The sequence below is a fragment of the Eptesicus fuscus genome, chromosome 10, assembly GCF_027574615.1.
Source record: "Eptesicus fuscus isolate TK198812 chromosome 10, DD_ASM_mEF_20220401, whole genome shotgun sequence".
Lineage (NCBI taxonomy): Eukaryota > Metazoa > Chordata > Mammalia > Chiroptera > Vespertilionidae > Eptesicus > Eptesicus fuscus.
The window spans coordinates 48,341,481-48,349,794 of NC_072482.1; the positions used below are offsets into that span (position 1 = coordinate 48,341,481).

Sequence of the window (8,314 nt, forward strand, 5' to 3'; positions counted from 1 at the left end):
GATCCTGTGTTGCGTTCACATACTCCTGTCAATATGTTAATTTTTGTTTGAGCACTTTCTCACTTTCTGATACTATCATTTGCTCCAGGTCTATCTTAGATATATTCTGCCCCACCTTAGTGTCAGCTGTGTCTCCCTGAATCCCTGGTTCCTTTTATTGGAAAACTAGAGGCCCAGTGCACGAAATTTGTGCATAGGTAGGGTCCCTAGCAGCTGCTGGGTGCTAGCCGCAGCCTCCCTTCTTTCCATCCCGCCCCCTGGTGTTCAGTGCACATCATAGCAAGTGATAAAACTTTCGGTCAGTAGAACTCCCAAGGGGACACTTTGCATATTAGGCTTTTATATATATAGATGGTATTTTAAAACAAAAATCTCAGAACTAGGGTATATATTATTGCCTCTAGGCCCTCAGAGAAAGGAATAATATGTGTGTATACTAAGCCATGTATACACACATATCTATAAATATTTCTTTATAGACATGTACCATTCCTATTTCTGTTAAATTAAACTTGAGTTTAGAATGATGTCTGCAACTCGAATCCATTATCATATGGATCATTACAGCCTCATTCTTTTACTTATCTATAAACTCTCATTCCAACAGTGGGAGAAACCTGGGTCCTACCATCTGCCATGAATTTACTTGATTATTGAATTCCAGTATATATGATTAGTAGTGCCAAAATTTTAAACCTAAACCCCTTTGTGGAAAACAACCTTACTGTTTCCCAAAATTAGAGTACAGTGTTGTTATGCAATTCCTTTTGCCTTTTGCCCTGTAACCTCAGTTCTGTGGTCTGTCCAAGAAAAGTCATTGATTTTTTGTTTGTTCATCTTTTTCTTCTTTTAAGGAAAGGAATGATAACTTCCTGGATATTGACATATTGAAGCTGAAAAGGACAGTTTTGTTTTTATATTTATTTAATTTCTTGCCATAGCACACATTACAAAAAACAAAAGATTATAAGTGAAAGTCCCATTCTTGGGGCATGTGCTTTTAGATAACATTTATTTCAATATAAAGAGAATGATATGCTACAGAATGTAATTTTAGGTATATATATGTTGTCAGCAAAACTTTTTGAGTAGCCTATAACAATCCTGGAAATTATTCCTTATAACTTCTGTTTAGATAGAAGATCAACTTTTTAAATTGTTCATCAATCAATTATTCCTTATATAGTAAATGCTTTAGTTACTGCTCCAAACTATTAAACTGAGATATACGGTTTTACTGTGAAACTGTTACTTCTTTAATTCTCCTATATTGACTGAGGTTACTTGGAAAGATGCTTCTGTTTGCTGATCAGTGGGCATAGTTTTCACAGAGGTAGTCCCCTTCAAAAAATATATGTATTTGTATATATTTTATGTCATGATCATCCAGGGCTAAAGGTAAAATACCTAAGGCTTCCAGGACTTCAAAGAAGGAAGGTAAAACCTTATTTCAATCAATTCATATTTAAATCATTCTAACTATTTAGCCATAGAAAATATAAAGGATAAAACACAGAGTGAGCATAATCTATAGATATATATAAAAGCCTAAGCAACCATCTGCCCAGTAGCTATGACGCACACTGACCACCAGGGGGCAGACACTATGACCAGTAACTATGACACGCACTGACCACCAGGGGCAGATGCTCAATGCAGGAGCTGCTGAGCTGTGGTGACTTGACAGCTGTGGTTCTCGGGTGACGCACCCGGAACCAGAAAAGAGGGAGCTCTATTCCGGGGTGTGTCACCCGAGAACCACCCTCTCACAAGCCGGGACCCCTGAGGGGATGTCAGAGAGCCAGTTTCGGCCTGATCCCTACAGGCCAGGCAGAGGGACCCCACTGGTGCACAAATCCATGCACTGGGCCTCTAGTAGGTATATAATTGTCAGTGGGCAGAACAGAATTTATTCTTGTGTTATTATTTATTAATTATTGTATTATTTTCCATAAGAACAACTGTAAACTTACTTTTGCAAAACTTTATATGCTTTAGGTAAAAACACACTGTAAAATATAGAAATTATCTCTGAAGATAGGACTTTTAGAATATTTCTTATTGCCTCATAGGTGCTCTTTATATGCATACATGTATGTGTGTATTTATGTTTAATTGAATTAAATTCTGTGCCGCAAACTGAAAGACAATTTATAATAATTTAAAATACGGACCATGTTCATAGTATTATTTTAAATATGGACCATGTACATATTATTTCTGGTTCATAAGCAGAAGCAGACATTTTTCAGCACCATATTCTTGATGGATAGGTGTTTCCTGAGATCTGACCAGTAAAAGAAAATGCATAAGATCTAAAATATTTCATAGTACAATCTATCATGACCAGTTTCAAAATTTCACAAATATTAGCAAACTTCATACTCTGTTGCTTGTATTGCAAGAGTTTTAAAGAATGAAAGCAGTCTGAATGTTAGGAATATTTCAGTCAAATTGATTCTACCACAGTCAGGCACACAAACCAATGAATGTGCAACACTCCAAAAGGACTTGGTGAGGAATGTAATGACCTATTTTCTCATACTGATGTGCTTTCAGTTTTTCATTCTCCTTCACTTTTACTCAATCTATAAACCCTAGCTTTTCATGTCATTAAGATGAGAACACCAGGTATTTTATTATTATTGCCAGCGTATTTGAGGTAAAGTGTAATAGAATTGAATGTTTAAAAATATCTAATGAAATTAAATGCATTTTAAAAGATTATGAAAGGGGGAGCTAAGTTCAGAGGTTACACTTTGATGATAGAATATACTACTTCAAAGTCAAAGTAATAGGCTTTCCATTTATGGAGATATTAGAGTTTTCATTCTTTTCAACATATTTCTATTTAATTTTAAAAAGTGGGAAACGTAGAGTCGGAGATATAGGTGAAGTTTCCTCATCATATAACAAGAATTTTGGTGTTTAATGCAGTCTATGAAAAAGTTGGGAGAGTTTGTCTTTTTATTTTTTCAACTTCAGGGAATTTAGCTTTAAGTTAAAAGCCTTTTTCACTGGTGAAATTGATTTTTTTCTTAATCTAGAGGAAACAGAATATGTGCAGCCCAGCAGAGGAGGGAAAGGAGGTCAAGGGGTAAACAATTTGATGCGGCACCTCTTGAGCTCAGTCCTGGGCATGTGCTCTCTCAGCACTGTGTCCTCCCAACAGGGAGAATACCGCGGTGGTTTAGCCTTAAAATGCTTGAGCAAAGCTTCAAACAAGTGTCTGAGAGAGACCCTAGAACATTCAGACTTTTCTGTCACAGTCTTTGCTGTTCAATCATTATTATTATTTTTTAACAGAGCAGAAGGATACTAGCATCACAGCTACAATTTCCTTCACAGTAACTCTTTTCTGTGGAGCGAGCATTCTTTAATTAAGCTCTGTATGTGATCAAGTCACACTTTTGCATTTAAGAGGACACCAAATACAGGTTGGGGAAAACTTTTTCTTTGTTTTCTTAGTGATCAAAGATTATAACAAGCACGTTTTGTAAGTCCTAACAGTCCGTAATAGCTAAAAGTTAATATTTGGAAATAAAAGGGGGAAGGTGGGATGCATCTGTACTAGTTTCAACAATAAAGATACATAAACAATTAAAAGTTAATATTTGAAATGGGTTGCTTTGAGATTTTGTATATATGGTTTAGGAATTGAGTTGTTCACTACAATTTCCATTTTGAGAAATGAATTATGGGCACCATCTCTGGGAGTTAGAATTTTAAAATAAGCTGAAGACTTGTCTTGTTTGTTATTCACCAACATACCTAGTATTTCTATCCTAGTGTTCTAATTCTGGAAGCAACTTAAATTAGAGCTATTTCTGAAACTGAGGAAACGTTAGTGGTTATTAGAAATATTACATTTTGTTAAAATGTGTATGTTTATCAATTAGAAACTATGTTTTTTACACTGTTATTGATTTCACTTTAATTAATCAAATTTAGCATTTGCCAGAAAAGACAGGGTTCTACTATCTATCATTTAACTATAAACAAATATACAAAGAAGTAAATTAAGCAATAACAACTCTTGTAGGTGATATGCATCCTCTGGATTTTCTGAAATACTAAATTGTCAGAAAAACAATTTCCAATTTTCATACAGATGTTTTGCACTCCTTTGCCCATGGTTGGATTACTTAGAAGCATTGACTACCAAATATAGGTCATAGAAACTAAAAGCAGGAAAATGGCATAAATATTTTAATCAACAAGACCCTTGCAGTAAAATGAAGTGAAGTATTTAGTTAAAATAGATTCACTGAGCAATATGTGTCTTAGGCTTGTCCTTATAAATTACTATAAGGTTTTCTTAAACCTATGGATTAACGTATTAATGGCTAAAACTATGCCTGAGGAGTATCTTCCCCCCCCGCCTGCCCCCACACCTCAAACCATTCTTTTTCCTAGTATATCCTTTTTGGTCCTTCTCATCTCCTTTCACATTATTAATAATACGTTTTTTCTTCTTACACAATATTGATATATTCCCTCATCTATTCTACAATTACATAGACTCAAAGTTTATTTTATTGAGATCATGTAATGGAGAGGTGTTAAATAGAAATGCAGATAGCCAGTAAGCTTCGGTTTACATTACTTGTGCTTCCATGTAGACTAGGTATCAGTTGGCTCACAGTTTCACTGATGTTCTCCTGTCACCAAACCACAATTCTTCCTATCCCTTTACTAATTTAGTGTTTTGGGGTCTAGAAGTGCAGATGGAAAATGAATGTTAAAGGCTTCCATAAAGCATAAATATTCATTATTGTTCCCAATATGCTGCTTATTTTTCAGATCCTGCTGGGTCCTGCCAGAAAAACAGAGGGTGTTCAATGAGGGAGCACACTTAATGGAAAATTCGTTGCATTTTTTCTAATGCTTAAATTGGTAGTCTGTGTGTCATATGCTGAACACATAGAAATTCATGTACGTGCATGGGGAAGTTCAACACAATCTGGTAAATGTCCATAAATTTGATTTTCATATGTATTTAATATCTGATAGGAGAGAACAAAGGGAATACATCTTTTTCTAAATAATTAGATCCAGTATGATTAATGATGTGTGCATGGTACATATTTATATGTACACACACATGCATATGTATTTATATATTGCATGAATACATATATTCCATTTGTTTAAGAAACCTTATTTACTTAGAATATAAAAATAAATTGAAACAGAACTCAATAACCAAACACACTTTAAAGGTTTCTATTCAACACATAATTAGATTTTAAATAGACTGAGTATGTTTGATCAACCTCCTATTCTCATAATACAGCTTTGACTATTGTTCTCTCTTAATAATAACTATCAGAAACATTTTACTTCCCTTTTATAATTGGCCTCAATTATGCTAAGCCATAAGTTCACACTACCTTACAAAACCAAAAAGATGAATCAGTTGTAAGAAAAGTAATAATTCTTTCTGAGAAAATTAGTGTTATTACTATAGAATTAAAGGACTAAAATAATGTTACCAAGACTATGAGTTGAGATTCATTAAATATCATTACTAACATGATGTTTCAACTCTTTCATTATGTTTCAGAAATACATTTCACATACTACATTATTCTACTCACTGAAAGACAGACATGAGATAGATAAACTGCTCCTTCACTCTGAATACCTCATTTTTATAGTGTTGATTAGATAGTAATCAAGTATGTATAAAATTTTCAAGGCAGAGTTTCTTCTTAAATTTCTTCTTAGATAAATATATGTAAAATTTGTAAAAAATGCAGAAGCATGACAGAATAAATATTTTAAATACAAAAATATGACATTTTAAAAAAGGAGTAGACAAATAAATATAAAAATAAAAGAAAACTAGTAGGTTCTTTTAAAATATAAAATGTCTGGTAATAATTTATGGTTAAAGCAATGATTATCAACAGGGGGGATTTTCCACTCAGGAAACATTTGGCAATGTCTGGAAATACATTTAGTTGTTGAAATTGAGCAGGGGAAGAGTGCGTTCAGCATTTAGTGAAGAGAGGTCAACAAAGCAGCTAAATATTCTAGAATGCAGAGTATAGCTAGGTATTCTCCAGGCCAAAATGATGGTAGTACAGAGACTGGGGAAACCTAGTTCAAAATAGTAGATATGACTATGGAGATAAAATTTGACATTGAAGTGGGGTGGAGATATTAAATGGAAGAGGATAATATAACTGAGTTAGATTATGAAGTTTGTGTTTGGTTTGATAGGTACATGTATTGCAAATTCTTAAATATGGAAACAAATACATGAAAACAGCTATTCAGAAAAATCTCCTTTAGTCATGTCAGTTGGATTATAGTAAGATATATAAGAGTTAAGAAAACAAAAATGACATTGATGCATTAAACTAGTGCATAGTGATGAATAAATTATGGTTTGAAATATTTAAAAAAATAAATATGACTTTCAAGGAATGGAAGCAATTAATAGTCTTAGTAACTAAAAATGAAGAGCTACTAAATCAATACAACATTTTGCATTTTTATTGTTTTCTTGAATGTTGGTAGGGTTGATCATCACCTCAAGCATGTTGATAATGATGATGACTTGCAATAAACAGTAATTTATTTTGGATATTCCAAACCTTCAAGTGGAGAACTAGAACTGACTAACTCAATAAATGATTCATAGGGTAACAGTAGGGTAACAGTAGCGTCTGCAAAGAAGAGATGTACAGAATCCAGTGCAACAGAGAGATTATGTTAGACAGCAAGTAAAAAAAAGCACTTGGGTGGACTTTAGGGGTGGATTTAGGTAGAGCCTGGAGTTTATACAATTTGAGGGACAACCCCTTAAGGAGAAAATTAAATTTTTAAATACTTATTAGGTACAGGTTTGAAAGGAAACTTTGGTTGTAGGAGCCCTGAAGCTTATTTTTCATTGCAGACTTATTGCTACATTACATATATTTGTACATATATCATTACTTACTACTTCTCATATTTGACCATGCTTCTATAAGTAGAAATGCTAAGAAACAGAAAGTAAAGACATACGCACAAGGATATTTAATGCAGCAATAAACTAGAAACAACCTGCATTTCTAACAATGGTGGGGTGATTAAATTAATATTGGTATACTCAAACTGCAAATCACACACACACACACACACACACACACACACACACACACACACACACATATATAGCAATCCACACAATATTACCAAATAAGATAAAATGATTACATATATACATATATGAATGTATAATACCATCCCACCTTTTTAAAAATAGCCTTTAAATATGCATGATTATCTTTGAATTAAAGAAAATAGAAGTATAAAAATGCTAACTCTTATTGATTATTACTTCAGGAAGTAGGATTGGGAAAAGAAGGAGAAAAAAATTTTTTTATTAGGCTCTTTGTTAAGTGCCTAATAAAACTTTAATTTTAACCCAGATTATATATTTCATTTAATAGTTCAAGCTGAGAGAATACTGAGTTTATGAGATAACTGCTATGAAGATAATTTCAGAGGTGTTCTTGATGCAAATACAGAGGTTCTTCATCATTCTTTGGAGGTGTCCATTCTGTTTTTTTTAACAAGTGAGCCAGAAGCTTAATCTGAAGAATGAGGAAGAGGAAGAGAGAGGAAAAGGGAGCCATGGGTGCAGAGCGAGAAGGGAGATTTTGAGTGTTATGCAAAAGAAGCAACAGATTCCAACATAAGGCTATGTCAAGAGGTTTATAGGGTTTAGAGTGGAGGGCACATAGGTGGGAGGCATGCAAACGAGAGCATGAAATGAGAGGACACAATAAACAACTTCTTGGCTTCAAAGTGAGAACTGAGTTAGTTGTTAAAGGAATCAGTTCCATTGTGGTTTTGAGTTTGATTCTTGGCTGCCATATTAGGCATTAAAAAAATAACCTCTTTAGGCCCCATTGTTTCATCTAAAAGATGGGTATTAAAACACTATCTTATTATTTATATATAAAGACTAGAGGCCCGGTGCGTGAAATTCTTGCATGGGGGGGTGGTGTCCCTCAGTCCAACCTGCACCCTCTCTAATCTGGGAGCCCTCAGGGGATGTCCTACTGATGGCTTAAGCCCGCTCCCCATGGTTCTCTGCTCTCTGTGGACCTGCCTGCTCGACACCGCTGCAGGCCCTGGTGTCTGCTCTCTGCAGGGGCCTGCTTGTCCCTCCCCACCGCAGCCAGGGGCAAGCAGGGCCCTGCTGTCTGCTCTCGGTGGGGGCCTGCTTGCCCCTCACCAAGGCGAGGGCTAAAAGGACTGGGGGACTCCGGCAGGGCTTAGGGGACTGGGTGCCACCATATTTGTGATAGAGTGA

The 8,314-nt window shown here is 34.9% G+C and overlaps 1 long non-coding RNA gene across 1 annotated transcript; it reads left to right on the forward strand.

Moving 5' to 3' along the window:
- The first annotated feature begins 1,698 nt into the window (after window positions 1-1,698).
- Window positions 1,699-4,986, forward strand: LOC129150568 (uncharacterized). Its single transcript, XR_008557275.1, has 2 exons — window positions 1,699-1,875; window positions 4,804-4,986. It is a non-coding gene; the product is annotated as an uncharacterized LOC129150568 (long non-coding RNA).
- The last annotated feature ends 3,328 nt before the right edge of the window (window positions 4,987-8,314 follow it).